At 24.1% G+C, this 22,296-nt stretch overlaps 1 long non-coding RNA gene across 2 annotated transcripts; it reads left to right on the top strand.

Annotated features, from left to right (window-relative positions):
* The first annotated feature begins 4,573 nt into the window (after window positions 1-4,573).
* Window positions 4,574-11,921, top strand: LOC126895978 (uncharacterized). Of its 2 annotated transcripts, none has more exons than XR_007701747.1 (3): window positions 4,574-5,122; window positions 11,132-11,384; window positions 11,678-11,921. It is a non-coding gene; the product is annotated as an uncharacterized LOC126895978 (long non-coding RNA). The 2 variants fall into 2 exon arrangements; XR_007701748.1 differs by lacking the exon at window positions 4,574-5,122 and adding an exon at window positions 10,902-11,011.
* Window positions 11,922-22,296: the final 10,375 nt, after the last annotated feature.

The raw sequence follows: 22,296 nt of genomic DNA, 5'->3' as shown, positions 1-22,296 counted from the left end.
TTCCAATAAAAAAAAATATTTATATACATATAAATACAGACAACTCAAATTTATAATACGGAAGTTTATATCTATATTTCCCAAATTTCTATAAATAAAAATTTATTTTCATATATCCGTGGGCATTCATGGATTTATACATTTAACCAATTGTAGGCTATTTTAAAAATAACAGGATGTTTATACGACTTATAATATACGTCTATTATAGAAATATATAAAAAATAAAAACATAAAAATATGTTTAAATAACAACAAACATAACTTTTAGTACATAAGAGTATTATTTTTTATTAAAAATAAGCTAGATAGCGCTAGTGTTATAAATCCCTCAACTTTATAAAACCTGATAAATAACTTATTTTAAATAACTTTCACAAAATTAAACTAAATACGTAATGTCTAAATATATATCAAAGTCTATTTTATGGATATGGTGAATAGTATGTACATACAAGATATTCAACGGGTTAAGTAAAAAAATCATTGATATATTTAAAAGAAAAATTAATTATTTTACATTTGAATGTTAAAGTTTTCATGTTCAAGTATGTTAGAAGTTTTTGGCCATAAACAATAATCTTTAAGTGGAAACATAGCCGTACATACAAAATATAGTGTGCTAGGTGTACACTACTACACCTTGACAAAAATTTAGTAGATATCAATCACAATTATTTTTAAAATTCGTGACCATGAATCATTAGTATATCTAAAAATTAAAACGGTTAATTGGCTCTTGCTGGTTTACAGGCGGAAGCTTTTTAAGCATTTTGGATCACGCAACTGACAAAAATTAAACACGATTAAATAATGTCAATGTTAGTTTAATCTACGTTAAAATTAATTTTATCGATAAGGTAATACATTTCTAATTATAAATTTTGTTCGAATTGAAACAAAATTATTTCTATTCATTAATTATAACGAACAAAGTTCTAAATAATTTTATAGAAGTTTAAGCGTTGAATGATTGTATGTATTAATTATCTTATCATATAGTTCTTAAGTATAAGTATTCTTAAAAAACCAAAAAATTAAAAATTATGCATAAGTAAGCATATTATCATATTTTAATTGTGCGATTAACAATTACATTTACCATTCAAATAGAAAAATAACTAACAAATTACTTGATGAGATTAACAAACTTGTGACATACAATTTTATTATTCCCAACAGTAGAGTATACTATGGACATCTGTCACATTCATTACAACATAATACTAATTGTGACAATTTAGATCTATTGTGGTACAATGAAGATTAAAAATTATTTATTTTAAATGATACCCATTTTCAGTATTATAAAATAGGGTTATTATAGTTTCATAACAATTCACCTAAGTTTTGACCGTAATTATGTTGGATCAGTTGAACAAAACACTTGTGCTAATAGTAACTTTATAATCATATAAAATTGTATCAATATCCTACAAAGAAATTACTATTTATCGAAACTCATTCATAAAAATTGTGTGAGCCTAATTAATAAAAACAAAAATTTCATTTTTTAAGAGGAGTAAAAAAATAAAGCCTTTATAAACTAATATTTGTATTATAAATACTAAAAGTAAAAATATTAAAAACAATTTTTTTGTATGATTTGCTTAAGTATAAAACACAAAGTTTGTAAAATAATTAATGTTGCAGTAGACGTATAGACATCTAACATTAAAAAATCAAACTAGTTAAAGATTTTTGTTATTAATATTTACAATAACACCAACATATCGAGCAATAATTCAACAATGTTTAGACTATCTACAAATGGAATCGAAACTGTAACAAAACAATTATTAGTATAATATACTAACATATTATGTTAAAACGTCAACATTTCTCTTTTGATACAAGTGCATTAACTATTATTGTGTATCATTTTGTTTCATCGCAATATTTTATGTATGTAATCACCATGTATAAGTTTGCTATAAGCTCTTTGATTCGGCTTCAAATTATAGAACTACACAATAATAGTAGAATAAAAAACGGCACAACTAAATTGAAATGTTAGTGCTGAACTGTCGATTGTCCTTAATAATGATTAATGATTCTCTTCTTATCCTTTTTTCGGGTTAATAAACATACTAAATAAAGTTACCTGAAAATTTAAATTTTATTAAAGGGATATAAATGGAATAAGAAATGTCTGTAGTTGTTTAAGGTAATAAATTACAGGATAATAGAAATGAATTATTTCAATTGATTTTTGTAAGAGAATGAGAATCTGGTGATGTCTTGGTTCGAACTTAATTCGACAGAATTTCTATATTATATGTCTATATAAATGTTTTTTATATATAGTGTATTTATAGCAGTATTATAGTATGTCAAATAATTTGTCCTTGGATCCAACCGCATATTAATGATCATAATTTTTTTTTATATGCGTGGAGTGCGTTAGATATTACACTATATTTTAATTGTCATTGTTTAGATGTATTAAAAACATTAATTATTTTAGTATAATGATTATTTTTAACACGGAACATGGAAAACTTATCAAGTTTTTAAACATTATTTAATGTAATCATAAAAAAAATCTCATTATTTAAATTGAATAGCAAATGTAGGCTTTATATCACCAAATTATGTTCTGAAGTTCAAGGCTGCTGACAACATAAAACAATCTATATAAATATCTCATTTGTACATTGGGACTTCAGAAATTATGTGATTATAATATATTTTTTATCTTGATTGGGATTATTGATTTTACAATAGTAAGTATTTTTTTTATTTCAGAGTTAATATAAAAATTATTTAGATTTTTGTTTCAGATTCGAGTATTAACTTTAACATCTCAAATTGCATTTTGATGTCACCTTAAGGGTATCAATAAAAAGTATATCTTCATACGATTTTGAAATATATCTGAAAAGTAAAAAAAAAGTTATTATTAAATGAGATATATTAAGATATATGAATCAATAAAATAGATTTCTCTCCTTCTAATTATTTTATGTATATGTAATTTAATATTCTGATAGTTGACATTTATTAAAACACATTTTTTCCTCAAAAAATTAAAAATAAATCAAATGTAATAATGTAAATTAAAAGAAAATAATTATTTAATTTAAATTAAATTGATAGTTTTTTAGCTCATAATGCATACAACAACTTTATAAAGTATGTTAATAAAAACAGTATCAATATTATATATATATAATACCACAGTATTATACATTCACACTCGTGATGTCCTTTTTAACACATTGATATCATGAAACATAATGATCTTCTCTAATCGTGGTGATTTGGATGTTTCTATACTGTAAAGCGAAAAATTGTAATAATTTTTAGAACACATGTACTAAAAATCTGTTCTAGGTTGACGACCGCTATGTCACCAAGGCTAAAATAAATAATTGTTGATACTAGATAGGTTTTAACTAGGTTTACATTGTACATTTTTTTTAACATAGCATAATGTAAGTATGATACAACTATTGACACATCAGCGTTGAAAAGCGATATTATATTATTTAATTATTCTGCAGTCTGTATGAAATTTAAAACGAGCAAAATGATTTTTGAAGGACAAACTTACACGTGTGCAAACAAATTCATTATAATAAATACTTCTATCTCTCATCAGAGCTTGAAAATTAATGCGTGCTTGTGTGCTGTGTGAATAACCTAAAACATACTTTCTTTTCGAGGGTATTATGTATGCCCACTTTATATTTTTTCGATAGAAGTATAACATAATAGAGAATTTGTGTTGCGTGATGAATAATCTAAATAAATTATATCATACTTCTTTTATGTTTTTCTAATCTGAATATTCACTTTAGTATTTAGTCTTGAATTAAGAAATGAATGAACTAAATACTAGTATTATTAATGCATGATGTTTGAATCACTTATGTTGTTGTTTATATTTTTTTATCAAGATGATTTTTTTTAAGATTATTAAAAATTTTGTCATTTAATTGTCAAAATTTAGTATTAAAAGAAGTGGCGCGATGATAAAATATTGTGCTGATGACACCAAATAATTTATTTGTAAAGAAAAAAATAAGAAAAATACAGTTTGATTTTTTTTTAAATTAATTTTTAAGCACAAATTAAAAAACAACAAAAATTACTGAACCGTTATATTTAATATTTGTTTTTCTCTAACACTGTGCATTATAGTTTGTACTGTTAAGGTTTACTTTGAAATGCATACTGCTTAGTTGGTCAAGGCACATCAATAAAATAAGATTGGTTTCCATTTATAAGGTCGAATTATTGTTATTGTAAAAGTATTTTTATTTATGAACACTGACAATTAAAAGACCTTCTAAGACTTATTATTCCGTACAAAAATGTTTGAATAATATAGTAGTGAAGATAGTGTGTCATGTGATTGTTGTATGGATACTAGTTATAAGACAATAAGGCGAGTTAGTGTCTAAGCCAAGGCCATCTTATAAATATATCGACATAAACTTAGGGATTTGATACGATTTTTGATTGACTACAACCATAAACTTCTAATTGTGTTTTTGAGAGTTAAGAGATACATGTATGATTTTAAAACTTGACTTTTTTTATTGTATCGTTAGTTTAAAATTCATTCATCAGCACAGTAATACAACTAAGAAAGTTTCTGTTGAAAATTAATAAATAACTGATTAGTATTAAACAATTTAATAATACTTTTGTAACTAAAAAACTGTTTTACAATATTGTAAATAATTTTGGTAAAAGAAATTAAAGTAACTGAAAGTAAAATAATAAAGTAATAAACATCTCCCGGCGTAGCAATATTGCGATTGACCAGCTGGCCGTGCGAATATTGTACTTTGTGAGTAGGTAATATAAAATTCAAGGTCGTACTAAGCGTGTAGAGATGATTTATTATAAAAAAAACAACAGTACCAACAATAACACCAAAAGAAATTATACCGTATAGTAATAATATTAATATACACACTTTGTACCCACACACCACCTCCGTACCGTTTTCACTTTGCAGTATTACGCGCTTTGAGTCCAGCTGTAATTGTGACAAACAAGTGATAAATTATTCACAATATTTAAAAAAAAAAACACTAAATCATTCGCAATGACTTGGTACACGCGAACGCAGTCACAAATAGTGCTAACTTTTTATTCTATTAAATAAGTAAGTTCAAAGTCTACTCAAGTAAAAATGATAGATATAAGTTTAAAAAAATAAACCACTTTCAAAAGGTACTAAATGATTTTTCATTTGAAGCTTGCTAACATCACAGTCACCAGTTAACCACTCTATAATCAGTTTAACCAACATTTTATCTGTAATCAAATATTTTAAAAACGGCCATTAAACTATTATAATATATTAGTTTCATGACTTTTATTATGAAAAATAGCATATTTTCCAATTGATTTATGATAATTTATAAATGATTTGTGTTGAAAAAGCCATTCTATTTTTAGGATTCTAAGAATTCAATGTGATACTTCTACATTTTACAGATTAATCAAGCGTGGTGAAATCAAACGTAGTACGGAATACATTTAATTACCATATAAAAAGGAATTCTTCGGAATTTAAGATAGCCTATCGAGTTTAATATTAAAAATCATTTGTCACACTTTTTCATCTCAACTCTCTATTAAGTGTAAATAAAAAGGACGTGAAAAGAATATTGTCTTCAAAATGTTTTACTTCACTTAAATTATGCATAAATTTGCTTACAGTATTGAAAGTGTACAACTGTACAAGGAACCTATTTAAATTTATTTTATGGAATATATTGGCTCTATTAAAGTAGAGATAAGAAAATTAAGATACTAAAGAAGTGTTGATTTAGCGTTTTTAATTTAAAAGAATAATTTTGGAAAATAATTCACTCCAATTTTAATTCTTTTAGAAATGTTTTCACTTTTAATAAAAACATTTGCCTAGTCGGGTCAAAGTACAGACTTTCTCGTTAAAAAAAAAGACGAATTTTTAAGTTTAAGTATAATTTTATGCTTATATACTAGCTTCGGTGTGATACTGAGTATGTATTAATTTTACTGTTTTTTTTAATGTATGATGCTACTAATATGTACTTGAGAGATATTAAAAGTACATACATTTTCGATAGTACCCAATGTTACCGTGAATATGATAAAAGTCTCAATGATGATATGAATTACCAGAAAAAATAAAGATTATTCCATTTGCTAATAAAAAATTTGTATAAAATATAATTTAACTTATATTTATATTTACAATTATAATATTTAATCTTTTTCATACCTCAAATTAAAATAATTCCAATATTATAATTAACAATACTAAGAGTATTTAATTTTTAATGATTCAATTTATTCAATTAATTTCTGATATAATATAAAATAATTTTTCAGAAATCAAGTCTATTGTCTATTATGAGTTTTCAATTATATGATAACGGCAACAGTAATCTAATTAAGTCTTAAAAAATTATGATAATTATATGTAAATTTATATAAAAATATTTTTAATGAGGGGAGAAAATAAGTTAGATCCCCCAAACACTTTGTTAAAATTGCGTCAAAGATCAAAAAAGTATTATTTTTCAGGATTTCATATTGACGTTTTTTTATATTTAAATTGTTATGTTGACTTGATATGTTATTATATGATATTAGATACTTTTGGTTAATATCATATTAGAGCCATTCCAATTATACATCTACTCATAATTAATAAACCTAATTAATATTATTTAAAAAGTAAAGAAAGTAAAAATAACGATTTATTTTGTCCTTGCTTAAATGTAAATGTAGATTTGAACAATAATATTTTTAAACTGTCATTAAATGATGTCAGATTTATAACTTAGACATATGAAAAAACATAATGTAAGTACGAATAATTTTTTAGGCACCCGAAAATATTATATTGGCAAAACACGTATTTCTAATAGATGTCAAACGAATTTGATTATAATAAGTGGTGCTTGGATATGAATAATCTAAATTTAAAGCACAAGTACTATACCAGCTCAAAATATTATGCAATGACCTTGATGCATTTAAATTGGATACTATAAGTTAAGTGCTGTATAGCTTATGTGTATTAACGAATGATTTATCGACTACACTATATTTTTAGTGTTTGTTCACATCATAACGTTAAGGTAATAAGTGCTTTGTGAATACGTTTCATGGAAATAATGATCACTTGATTTTTCGAGGGTAACTTGATTGATAGTGTAAGGAGAGTTCATTCGATAACTTCAAGGGATAAGATTACTCTAATTTAAAAACTATTATATCACACATACATTTTTATGCGTGGAATTTTATTTAAATGTGTAAGCTCAAATATCATATACATTTTATTACAATTTGATAAACAACTAATACATAATTTAATATGAAAAATATTCAAAAGAACGTAGTTGATTAAATACATCAGAATATAATTGATACTAACACTATTTATTACTTTAAAAAATATTATTGCATTATTCAGTAAAATATTTTGGATATTTTAATGTTTCGAAAGTTTATTTATGAAGATTTTGTGAGAAAATAATTAACCTTACAATATCCAAGATCAAATTTATAAATATGTATTTTTAAAAATCCCAAGTTTTATTTATGGATCTATTTATAAATCAAACATGATTTAAATTAAACTGTTAAACAAGATCTAAATTAATTAATGATAGTCATAATGCCTCTATTATTATTTTATAATCTTAGAAAATTGAAATTTTGTAAAATTGAAATTATTTTAATGAGTCACTCTTTTTTATTATTTATTCAAATATTTAGAGACAGTTTTCAGATTCATCGTTAATACATAGTATAAATAAATCATGCTGTCGTAAAACGTTTTCCTTGAACTTGGTCTTTGTATGATTTATGATAACATTGCAGTGGGTAACACGAAAGTAATCGTGATGAATTTTTAATAAGTCGTAACTTAATTAGAATGAAGTTAATAAATAGTGAGAAAGTACACGATGTAATATCATTGTATACTTATGAAAATAACGCAAGTGTTTTCTATATAATATAATGCTTCAAAGGAAATAATACATGTATTTTAAAAAAATCATTGTCAAGAAAAAAATTTTACTTGTTAAATAAATTGAGTAAAATTATTATTTAATTAGTGTTTTAAAAAAATGATTCTATTGAAATCGACGACGTCTCTGAGAATTATATACATATTTAAAATATGTATATCTAATTTATTTATCGGTTTAGCAGATATTTATTTTACAATGTATCGTTAACTTCAACCTCGAAAGCTGAAATTTTTAAAACTATTAGGTGCTATAATAAAGATATCTAATACTGTAAGTATTATACTTGTTTATTAGTATTTGTAAAATTTCAAATAGTTCACTCCTCATAATAGCTGATTTATAACAGATACTAGTAACATTTGATTCATTACAAGTCGAAAAAAACAGAATAGACGACATGCATTATTTAATTTTTTACGTGAAAACATGTCATAGGAAGATAATTTCTCTGCCAAAAATTTATGATATTAAGAAGAATTAAAATGATAGAATTATTTTAAAAAACTTATGAAAACATCCTATGTACTTTTACTAACCACTAAGTAAAATTTGTGGCTTTAGATTTCGCTTTCTTATGATTTAAAAGAAATGTATTTTTTTAGATTTATATTATATTTATAACATAGATCCTCCTAACTAAACATTCAAAAAGTAGTATTATTTGAAACGGTACATCTTTAAAAATGTAAAAATTTCGCTTTCGTTTGCTATTCTTAGTCAGGAAATGTTATGTATATTCAGGAAGCACATCAAGTAATGATGATGGTCTTACATATTTATTAGGTTGAATAAGTTGCCAACATTTTTAGTACTTATTTGGACAAATTCCAACTCTTAACATCATCACCCAAGGTAATTTGTATAAATCGTGAGCACGATGTCTTTAAGTGTAATATGGATTTTGATATTCAACTCTCAAGTAATATAAAGTGCTGCTACACGATAAAACTCTAATTTAGATAAGCATTTTTATTTTTTATTTAATGCCATAACGTAGTTCAATTAGCATTATAATGGTCATAATAATAATATATTTACTTAACTTGTTCTGTATAGTCCATCAAATTTTACCATTATAGAGTTTACAAGTGTTGTAACCTAATTTTAATGCTAAGATTATTAAAGTCATTTAGATCAGTGATTAACTGTAATCATTTGAAAAGTTCTTTAGCTAGTTCAATAGGTTAATTCTTTAAACGGTAGAAAAGAGTATCAAGTGTTCACAAATGAATTACCTTACGCAGCATAGTTGATTGGTGCAAGGTACTCTTGTAAGATATGACTCTTTATCAATTTGGCACATTCCACTTAATATCTAAGTGCGTAATATAATTGGGGTAGAAACTTAGTTTTCTTTTGTGTGTAAACTTGTATGCTGGAAAACATCCAAATATTTATTTTAAACTAAATAGTATTTCAGAATAATAATAATATTTTACATGGTGAAATGGGAAATATAAATAAAAAACTCTAAAAGCAAAGGGAAAAAATGTTTAATTGTTAATGCTGAATAAACCACCATAATTACTCGATTCATATACGTTTAGTAATCGTTTTGGTAAAAATAATAATTATTATTATTATCATCATCACCAACTATAAGGCGCGGTTTGTAGGTTTGTCGAGGTTACATGGAAGTAATGGCTACAAACGACGTAGTATCGATGACAATAATACAATGTTGTGGTGGTACGTAGGACGATAAAATCCATGAAGTTTATGTAACAAATGACGAACAATAATTTTAATTATAATATTTGCATCTAAGATAGAATGAAGTCATTGACTGTAAAAGACAAAGCAAATAGAAAACAATTGTTCAACAATTAATCATAATAATTAAATAATTTTCATTCTATTGAATAGAAATTCAAACTCATAATTTTTTTATATGTACCATACATTATAATTTGACTAAAATAAAATTTAGCGAGATTTATTGATACATTCAACATTTAAAATATGTATATTTTGATGACTAAAATTTACTTAAAATGGAACAGAAACAAACAATTCTGATTTCTGACGAGAGTAGTCAAATTTTTTGTTGGTATGTCTTAGAAAAGTTTTTGTAATAAGAAATAATAAGAATATTGATTAGCAGTTAATCTTATTAAAAATAAATTTTCCAAATGGTCAAAATTGAAACACTAATGCAACTGAAATAAAAATATTTAATTAAAGTAGGTTAAAAAAATGTTATGATATATTCGTTATTTTTTATATAATTTTTTTTTGTATAAAAATTTTATAATAAATTTATTAAATTTGCGCAGTTAATACTATTTGACTAATTATATATTAAAGTAAACAAAATATGAAATTATATTTATTTTGCCAAGATTAATGTAAGTTATAAAAAAAAAAAGTTCTAAAACGTTTGTAGCGTAAAGAAACAGGAAAAGAAGTGTTGATGATGTGTATATTATATCTGTATAATATATACAGAAGAATATTATACTTCTGTTAGCACCACTGAAATATGTTACTTCTGTCGACTTTTTATTACACATGTGTCATGCGAAAATTAGAATTTGCTGCATTTGGCCAATGTGCTGGTGGCATAGTTTTATTAATCTTCACGTTGGCCAAATGATTTTCAGTATTTTTTTTTCTGCGCATAAACAGTAAAATTACATTCTGAAAATATGAACTAAATTGTGTCTGTGTTTTACTTGTACATAACAGTTGCGAACATATTTTTTTCAATTTGTACTCTAAATTTATATTACATGAATCAAATTTAATAGCCTAATCATAAAATCGTCATAAACTTAAGAAAAGAATAAAACTAACTTAGTAATTCAAAAAAAATTATACAATTTATTTTTAATTAGTTTTATTTGTTTCATAAGAGTAAAACGGTCTATGATTTATGTTATATATTTATATTTTATGGAGGAAAATTAAAGTAAATATCTTTTTGTAAAATATACCAAATATTTATCTAGTGAAATATGTCAAAAGTTAATTTTATTAAATATAAGTTATAAAAGGAGATTTAATTAATTTAGGTAAGAGAGGTATTTAAATAAATTATATGCATATAATAATTGCATATTCTCAACATTACTAAAAATAACGTTTTAAATATGGCGGTTTAATAATTAAACTTTTTGTTTACTTCATTTTAGGTTATTCGGCCTACAATATTATCATACTTGCTTTTAACAAAATGTCCATGTATTTTGTATTATTTTACTACAGAAAACACTTTAACACGTAAAAGGCATTAGTGAAAAACGCTGCATTACATTTAATGTTTTCACATAACGCGCAACAGGAAATAAAGCAATGACAAAATACGGTGCATAAGTTTACCAGGGTTCTTTCTAAAAAAAAAAAAAAAAAGAACTGGTTCTGAGCAAAATGTGACTATTAATCAATGTAAGTTAAATGATAAATATATTGATAGAATGAAAATTATTATTGTATACTTAAATAAAACATATTTTTGGCTTTATATGATACTTTTTTTTAACCCTATTTTAATTATGAAACTAGATTTTCTAGATCTACATATTTTTTAATACGGACTATTATATGTTATTTCTATGCATTAAACTTTTGACAGTTACCACCTACTCGTTATATTCTTTAAAAAACCAATGAAAATGTTTAACATTCTATCACACGAAGCTAATTGTTGTTAATTCTTATGGCCTTGTCGTATATTTTAGCAAAAATAGAGTTCAAAATTCCATGCCAAAAAAATTAAAACAGAAAAAAGAGTTGAGCGGACAAAGACTTGGCGAAAATTCAGTTCAATTTCAAACACTCTGTACAAAAAAACAAAATGCTATTGTTTTGTATATTTTTAAATAAATCGTAAAAATAAGTTTTAATTGATTCTCTCAAGTCTCTTTAAATGACTATGTAGTCATTTACATTTAAAAAAATTAATAATTTTTTAAAATGTTTTAAAAGAACATTTAGTATTAGTATTTTATTTTAAATGTCGTTTAATTATAGCTTTTTATAAATAGAAAAATTAATTTAACTTTTTATTGTATTTAACAGACGCTATTATGCGTAAAACAATATTAATTTATTACAGCAAATATTTTTGGGAGAAAAGCGAGTGTTTTATATTTTTTTTCATTAATTTTATTTTTTATAGATTCATCCTATGTATTATATACTAGTAAAATAATTTTAGTGTGATCGTTAAGGAACTTAACCAGTTTTCACATAATTTTAACTTTTGGAAATTTAAATCAGTTTTTTTTACTTAACAGTAAAAATAGTGTTATTAAAGTCATTTTTATACAAACATTTTGTGACCCATTATATTTTCTTAAGTAATATTTTAAGTTGGAAAAATTCTGGAAATAAAATATTTTAGTTTAGAACTATTATGGACTAAAAATATTTGGCAAATCTACAAATCTCTTGTAAGTTTTGCATATCAGCTATATGTTGTTGTTATGTCAAACTCTATGTAATATTTGGCAATATTGCTAAATTCGTACTTTTTTTTTATCTGAACTAAAAAATATGAAATTTAAATATTACAATTTATTTTATAAAGAGTGATTTTTTAACTATGAGTCGTGCAATATCTTTAAAAGTATAAAACATAATATCATTTTTTATTTTCAGAAATTATTAGTACGAACTAAAATTGAAAAAAAAAACAATTTGTTTTCTATTATTTCGAGGTTTTTAAATTGAAACATGTATGTTTAATTAATTAACAAATAAGAAAATAATCTAACTAAGGAAATCATCGGTTGTTAACAAATCTTGTACTATTATATTGGAAGTTATTAAGATGTAATTGTATTAAGAATACAATTTAATAAAAAGTTTAAAGTATTATACTTATTAAAATTTAACGATTTTCCATTATTGCTCTGTGGACCACAAATTAAAGACAATCAAAATTTTATTCATATTTCGTATAGGCGCCAAAATGACGGGCGCGTAATATTTATTTTAAGTTTTTCCACAGAGTAATTGAAAGTTTTGAAAGAAGATGGTTTTAATTTTTGATCATTGCAACATCATGCCAAAACAGTCATAAAATGCTGTAGCCAATATAATGTGCAACCCTTGAAAATGTTTTTCCTCCTTATATATTTCACATCCATAAATCTAGATATATTGTTTTATTTACTAAGGAACAATTCCGTAAAACCTTAAGAAAGTTGTTTATCTTTTTGGATTGTATTCAAAGAAAATATGCCGGTATGGTTGTTTTTCTTTGTGCCATATAAAAGTTTCATTCCCAGTACATATAATATTCGATGTAGTAACTATAGGGATGACGTTTTTGATTTATTTTTCGGTCCTCTCTTGACAGTCATTTGTAAAAGCGCTATACTTATTTAGATACACGTTATGTTCGGAGACGCCAAAATTTAAGCGTTTCTTAATCTTAGTTCGTTTAAAGTAAAATTAATGTATTATTTTGTCTTCAAAATGTGATCCTAATTTTGTAAAAATTACATTGGAATCAATTAAAATTTTTGATCAATAATATTATATCATGATGTTTCATACAACTTTTAAAATATTAGAAGCATAATTACCATAAAGTATTTAAAAAAAAAATACATAGTAAAACAATTTACACTAATATTTCAACCTGTTTTATTTTGGAATTGAATAATTATTATATTTATTCTCAAATTAGGTAAATATAAACCATATCTAACAAATAAGTTATTTAAACATATTTTAAATCATTTTTTATTTTCTTCGTTTTCAATTTATAATAACCATAATTGGTTAATAACTTCATCAAAACCCATAATTATTAAAAATGTTTGATTTTTTTTGTTGATATTCAATGAATAGATTCAGTTAATTTATAATTTTTCGAACTTATATTATCTTATAAAGTACATAACTTTAAAAACAATGTATTATATTGTGAGAATTTCTGACAAAAATCTGAATTGCGTTACAATTACATCCGCATATAATAAATTTGAAGAAAAAAAAAATCAGTATTATGTATTTTTTTATGTACAATTTTTGTACAACCCCTCTTACCCAAGAAATTTTTCTTCTTTGGATTCCAGTGTAACGTTACCCCACCATACGAATTTGTAAATTTAAGTTTTTAACTGAATTAAAGTTGTTGAAATTTATGTAGTTAAATAATTAAATTTTTTAATCAATTTATTTCAAAACTTTTGACAATGTGTGACCTGTTTTTACAAAGTGAAGCGTATGTGGCTATAATCAGAAAGAAAAGGTTCAGAGGACACTTTCTACCCTGCTATCTTCTGAACAAACCTCTTTGAGAAAACTGTAAGATCAATGACTTCTTGCCTATTTATGATTATAAAAGCAGGCTCATTATCTCTATTCAGTATACTTAGGTCTGTAATCAAAAGTAGATCCATTTGTGACTCACCTCTTTGGTAGGTGGAGTTCTATCATTTGTTTATAACAATAATAAGTAGCGATATTAGGTCTCTGGTTAAGTCTAAGAAGTCATGTGATCGGTATCCTGAAGGTACTATAATATTGTTACCATCACTTAATGTGACAATAATAATGTTTGTCAGTTCTACCCTTGACAAATTATGTTTTTTATTTTATTATTAACCAAAATACAAGACTTTGGTCTGTCTGAATGTTTGTAAAACAGTTTAAAGCTCCTTAAGTTTAGTCCCTTAATCCAATTACCATGTAATTATGGTTACTGAATAAATACTATTTGTAAGGGTGGTGTTTGATTCTTAGTTAGGGTCCTCAGCAATATACTGCTGTGTGCAATACTGTGACACAGATTTATCTGCGTGAATTGTATAATATTCTCATACTGACCTCCGCTTAGTTTCTGTGGTTTAAATTTAAAACATTTAAACCTCACAGCAATTTCTCTCAGCTCACATAGTTTGCATCTGTTATCATCGCCTTTTTGCTAGTAGACAGTTCACTAAGAGTCCCGTTGTTCACATTGAGGTTTTCAAATTCAACGATTCTTCTGCGAAGAGTCGTCAATTTTCATTTTTGTACCGAAAGGTTGTCCGTTCGTCACAAGATCATTGTATTGTGGTTTTTCAATATTTTTATTCAATTCTTTGGTTATATTTTAATCAGCTAGCTAAAAATTTATTGAAATTATACCGATAAAAATATTCAAACAAATTTATTTCCTTCTGAAAAGATTGCATCACTAATTTAAATAATTTTTTTACTTAATTAAATCGTTTATATTTTTGTTAGGTTTTTTACCTTTATCACTATCTATATTCATCCATTAAAATAAAAATATCATTTAAAGAAAATTTTCAACATTATTAAATAATATTAGTGAAATTGATACTTAATAATTTAAAATAGAAGTAATTTGAAAAACATTCACTGTTTCAACTATATTATTTACGCAATCAAAAAATATAAATATTTTAGGAAGAAAAACTGACGATTAAAAATATATCTGGAAATAATCTAATTTAATAATTTAAATATTAAAATACTAATAACAACAAAATATTTTCCTCAAAATAGATTTTGTTATAACATAGGACATTATGAATGAATTCAGATATAAATTAATTTGTTTTATAAATATTAGTATATAGATTACAACGAAAATAATCTAATTTTCTAAATTGCACTCTTAATGATTGAAAACATTAAATTATTTAACTACATAAATTTACAACAGATTCAATTCAGTTAAAGACTTAAATTTACAAATGCGGATGCTGAAGTAACATTACCCTGGAAGCCATAAAAGAAAAATTATTTTCTCGGGGTAAGGGGGGGGGATTGTACAAAATTATGTATAAAAAAGTACATAATACTGATTTTTTTTCATATTTTTTATATACAGGTACTAGTGTAATGCACCTAAAAATCTGAAAGTAATTTTTTATAGTTATATAATTAAATAATTAAAAGAGCTATCAAAAAATATATAACAATTTTAAAATGTAGAACATATAAATGTATAGAAGATAGGAAAATGTCATTATTGCATTGCACACTTTATTTTATTTCTTTTAATTCTACGGCTCATATTCAATAGCTGATATGTCTCAAAAATGGTTTTTTGAAATATATAGAGAGAAAATATTTTATTTTAATGTCAAAAAATTATATGAAAGTGTAATGAGAAGGCTCATTTTCGAATTTCAAAAATAATATTTTCAATAACCCATTTGAAGATTATAATTTGTTTTTATTCTCTTGAAAAAGTGACACATCAACTTTTTGAAAATAGCCACAGAATTTAATTCGTGGAAGTATAAATAATATGTATATATGTATTACATATATAAATATTTTATGAACTCGTGGCTGAACGATGTAAGTACAACGCAACTTGTAAGAAATAGTTTGATTTCATACGATAAAAAAAAAACCTTAGAAATAAAATAGTTGACGAAATTAAATCGGTTTCTAAATTCAATTTCAAGTTTAATGACTTTGAATAAAAACGGATATTGTTCAACGTTCAGTATGCGACAATACCATTAATATGGCCCTTTGTTTTATTTCGATTATATTTTTACAGCATAAAATTAAAATTCTATTCTCTTTTATGTGAATAGTTGTATTAAATTTATTTATACATTTATATATAAATATATATATTAATTTACATATAAATGTAACTTTGTCAATATTACTAGGGGCATTGGTATAATTTTACAATAAAAACACTATTGTGGTACGGCATTAGACAGAATAGGAATTTTATATTCATGGTAATATTAAAGTTAGGACATTGTTAAAAACACTTTTCGTTATTTCCAAAAAGATTTTTCGTTTTAATGTTTTAGTATAGCCTAATAATAATATATAATTCTTCTTTTTCAACCTTAATTGTCAAAATACTTATTTGCATTGAAATGTAACAATCAACTATTCTTATAAATATTTTATTGATTATTTAAACTAAAATATTTTTTCAGTCTAAGAATGCTGTAGTACCTAAATTTTTCTTTTTCTTTATTACTCTTTAATTAAACAATATCTAAAGTTATTTTTCATTATAAAATATTATTTTTTATCAACCAAAATCTCATAAAAAGGACAATCAGCTTTTATAAGAGTATTAATCTGTATTCCTTCACTTAATCTATCTTTTACTTTATTTAAAACATCTACAAACGTATGAAGTAAAGCCTGTATAATTTTTAAAGTTAAGTAAAAACAAATACATTCGTAAACACAAAACATTTTCTTATTTAAATTATACTAAAATAAAAGAATGGACGTAACATAAAGTATATTTAAAATTACTTTAATGGTAATGTGCACATTAATGATTAACTTTGAGACTAAACTTTTTTTGTAAAAATAAACCAAGCATTGCAAAGTTTATATTTGAATTCTCTAAGAGTTTTTGAAAAGGATATTAAATAAAAATTACCTAGTACGTGGTAATTTAAAATGCAAAATTACCTCTGAAGAACAAAAGTGAGCATTCTCTCATTTCATTTATATTAAAGCTATTTAAGTATTTTAAGAAAAGGAAGTTCCATAAAACTTTAGGAGCTCGCTTAGCTTTGTTGACACGATTTTTATTAATTAGAATTATATTTACTATTTCGATAATAACAGATATTTTATAAATTATAATAGTACTAAAACTTTTATAAAGTGCTTAAAATAAATGAATTGAAATTAACGGAATAAAATAATTCATTATTTAGTGATTCTTACAATAAGTTTGATTATTTTTATTATGAATACAAAAATGTAGAAATAAAATTAATTTTGATTGATCTACAAACTAAATATTTGTTCTTTTGGATTTATAACCAAAAAACATTATCTAAGAAAATAAATGTATAATGCCTGATGGATGTATTAATGTTTAAAGAACAACAATAATACAAATAATAACAATAATAATCATCAAATTACTCAAAAAAATAAAAATATCTATAATTGATTACTATTTTTAAAATTTATAAATTAGATCATTTGATTTTTTCATACAATAACAAATATTTATAATTTATATTGTCTGTTATGTGAAATAAATGAAAAAAAAAGTTTATATAACTGTTTACATTTTAATTAAAAAATGATTGCATTAATAAACAAGATAGCTATCAGGAAATTGCCGAACAAATGCAAATATAACGTGACATTTGATGTTTGTTTCTTACAAATAAATTATTGGAGAGATTTATTATGAGGTTTATACAAAATATACATAAAAGTCTTGTTTGCTGTAGAAATTTAGTCATCGAAGTATACATTTGTAAATTTTAATTCGATTCATAAAAAAATAAAGTGATTATGATGTATTTTAGTTGGAAAAATTACATTTATTGTTTGAATAATTAAAACTTTTGTTGTTAGAGGTAAACAGACAACTAAGTACGTGATTTAAGTAAAATACAACAACTTCAGTGAAACTTCCGGTAAATTTTATCACTGCAGGGTGAACAATATTGTTGTATGATATCTCTACATCAATGACAAAGTAAAGTCTTAACTGGGTAATAAGAAGGATAATGTTTTAATCCTTGCCGGAAGCAGTCCATGGTACATCTGGTAGTTCGTTAGTTTGTTCTCAAACATTTAGTTTCGAAGAGACAGAATTTAAAATAATTGATGGCCGGAGATTTTCTAGTACAATTGTGAAGATCGTATTTTGATAGTAATCTTTTTTTTTATAAGTTTTATTTTTTATTCTTTTTTATTACCTTACAGTTTAATAATAAGTCCTTAGTAGTACTAAAAAACTCAATGTTTTACATTTAGTGCTTAAATAAGTTTAAAAAATAATCTATTTAAGATACAAGGAACCTAAATTCAAAGTCTTAATTACTCAGTGTATTTAATTATTATTTTCGTACGCTGGTACGCAGTCGTATATTTTACTAAAACTTAATTAAAATCATCACAGCGTGTATATTTATCATTTAGGCTAATTGTAGTACGTCGTAAGAATATTAATTGCTCTCTCCAAGTATAACAAATTATTCGCATTTTTATACGGTTCAACGTGAATAAGGAAAACACAAAAAGCACACATTTTATCATTGAGGTTACACAAAGTTCATAAAAAAATTTCGTTTACAGATTATTTTTGTCAATTTAAGCTGAAATAAAAATAAACAATTATTTGTTTATATTTGTATTGTTTATTAATAAAAGTAATTGTATTTTTAACATCTTCAATTATTTTACAAATAAATAGTTTTTTAATTTACATAAAAATAAGTAAAAATTAGTTAATTATATATTTGTAAATTTATAAACGTTTATGCGATATTGTAAATTCAAAATGAAACCTAGTATCAAAAATGTTTACATTTAATTTAAGATTTTTAATATTTAAGATATTTAATTATTTTGTACTTTCTTTATTAAACCTATTTAAATGGTTCAAAGAAGTCTTACATTACTAATTTAAATTATTAGTTACTCTCCACATAATTGACTAACTTAATTAGATTTAAAAAAATTCGATATTAATCTAAAACAATTGGACAAAATGTTTATAAAAAATAATACAATCAAACCATTATTACATACATTTACTTTTTGGATAAACAGTGGTGTAGTCGAGGATATATTCATAGGGGTCGTGTAGGGTGATAGGGAGTTTAGCCCCCAGAAATTTTACATCATATATTTAAAAACCGTCTTTAAAAACTTTTTTTTATCAAAATTTCGTTCTAAAAAGTTTTTACGAAAAAAAATAGATCATGATGGCTTAAAATTTTAACAATTAAAGTTTAATGACATTACATAATGCAAATTAAAATTTATCCTGTGGAGCTATCATGATTTTAGCTCTATCATATGTATTACCTTGTCACATTAGTGCTGTATTATTATGTTACGCTTAATTAAATTTAATATAAAAATTATATTAGTCTTTAGCTTCGATGCGAAGCTGAAAAGATGTTAATTTATTGTTTTTTTTTTATCTATTAATTTCTCAGCTCGTACTAGATCGATTTTATCAAACAATACGTGAAAAGATAATAAATCGTATTTAGGTGAATCCTTCAAAAAAATTACAATATTTAAAGTTGGTAAATTTTATCATTTTTGTTCAAAACTACATTAACTTATTGAAAGATAAATGGATTCAAAATAAATTTTTTGTTGAAAATCTAATCCTTTACCAGCTTACAAAGAGTTTAAAAATAGCTATTTTTGCATAGAAAGTTAACTTTCAGCTTTGATGCGATGCTGAGGAGGTATTACATTAATCTTCCAAATTTATAGGAATAATAATTTTTTCGTATAAATTACGCCCAATAACCTATCATATATAAAATTAAAAAATATAAAATTTAGTTAATGATAATTGTACAAAAATGTTTATCATTAAAAGAGATAACTATCCCCAAAATCCTCTACCATTTGAATGCCAATATCATGTATTATACTTCTATGTCATTAAACTTGCAATTAGGATATAATTTAAGGAAATAAAAGCTTTTGAAATAATCTAACAATTTCTTCTAAAAATTAAAAACTATCAATTGATTTGCATCGAAACGTTTTTTATGGTATCGATTTTAATTACTAACAGATGTCATCTATACTTGTCCCAACTATACCACGTCTCCACTGTGCTGTGACCTTATTTTCCTGGTTATTTTGTAAGAAAATAATGTAAAATAATTATAAATTCAAAGTAATTTGTTTGAAAAATTATTTTTTTTTAAGTGATCAATTTTGATTTGAATACCTAAAAAAAGTAATAAAAAATTATAAAACACGAATCATATCAATTCTATAAGGGTACAACCTCTTCCCAAAATTTTTGATCATCCTTAGTATAGGGTACTTTTAACGAAAATCGTTAAATATCGAAAATTATACGTTAGTACACAAACGTCATACTTGACGTTTGAACGTTTATTTGATAAGAAAAAATTTATAATTAAAAAAATTTTGTAAATTTGAGGTCCACATAGAAAAAAATTGTTTGTAATTACAGTTAATATAGCACCAACATAACTATAAAGTTGTAATAACTAAATACATATAATTACCTATTTTTTTATAGTTTGTTTAACCTTACTAGGTAATTCTTCTATAGTTTTTTCTGTGCATTGGTATAAAAAGAAACATTTTTTTTTTTACTAAAACTGTAGTATCTTGGACCATTTATTAATCATTTTCGAAAACATTTGCATGCATTTTTAAACGCAGCTTAACGTAGACAATTTACAGTCTCACGAAGTTTCCCAATCCGTCTATAAAATAAAATACACTAGTTTTCGTTAAGGAAATTTCTTTTTTTATGAATATTATCATTTTTCATTATTCTTCATTAATATTTAATATTAACTAAGAAAATTTATATGTTCAGTCCTACTTTTGCTAATCGTTAAAAAATTGATTATAACTATTATGGCAACCATCTTATAAAAAAAAACATTAAAACAAAAATTATTATAAAACCTATTAGAGGAAATTGAACAACCATAGTAGAGCTTTGGGATTATAAGCCTCCTCTTGAAGTTATAGATACTCTTAAATTATTGACGTAGATAACATTTTTTTTGCTCATTTTATTTGGAACCTTTTCTTGAAAAAAAATATACCCCTCCTCCAAATAAATTTAGGTGTTCAGAGTGTTATGTTCTGAATAAGACGTGTAATCATGAACATTCTAGAACTATATGACTGTGAGTAATCAGTCGTAATTTTGATTGAAAAATATAATTTTATAATGGAATTGCTTTCGAGCTTTAATACTTTGTAAATGCTTTTAGACTAATGTTTTTATGGCATGTTACAGTAGAATAGTATAGTAACTAATATAAAATGTTGAACGACATGAGTAAATTAAAATATATGAGAAAAATCCTTTGAGCACTAATGTAGCTAAATTGCCGATTCATAGCGCCGTCCGATCAAGGTTTTATTAGAACAATGTAAAACCTAATAACAAACATTAGCTATTGTGTAATTCATTATAAATATACTATCTACATTCATTTGCCTGTGTATTTTATGTATATGAGTGAACACTACTACTTTCTAATCAATAACAGCTGAAAAACAGATGTCACTATTGTTTTATGAAATATTCAAACTTATTTTTCAAGCGTTATTATTAGAACATATACCACATTACAATTTTGTGGCTTAAAACTCTTTAAAGTTCCGCGATATTCAACGATTAAATTATTTACAGCAGTTAACTAAGCATCTTCATGATTATTGTTGCTCATAAGACATTCTTAAACATAAAACAAAAGGCGTTGCTTTTCTCAACAAAACTTTTTTTGTCCTTTGATTAAAGTTTAACGTTTTCCAAATGTTCAAGTTAGAAATTATGTATACCCAAAGCTTATAGAATATCGCTGAACAATATACGAGTAGGAAATGCGGTTTTTCA

This window comes from Daktulosphaira vitifoliae, unplaced genomic scaffold (genome assembly GCF_025091365.1).
Source record: "Daktulosphaira vitifoliae isolate Bord-2020 unplaced genomic scaffold, ASM2509136v1 Scaffold_1, whole genome shotgun sequence".
In the NCBI taxonomy this organism is placed as follows: domain Eukaryota; kingdom Metazoa; phylum Arthropoda; class Insecta; order Hemiptera; family Phylloxeridae; genus Daktulosphaira; species Daktulosphaira vitifoliae.
This window is presented reverse-complemented; position numbering and strand designations above follow the sequence as displayed.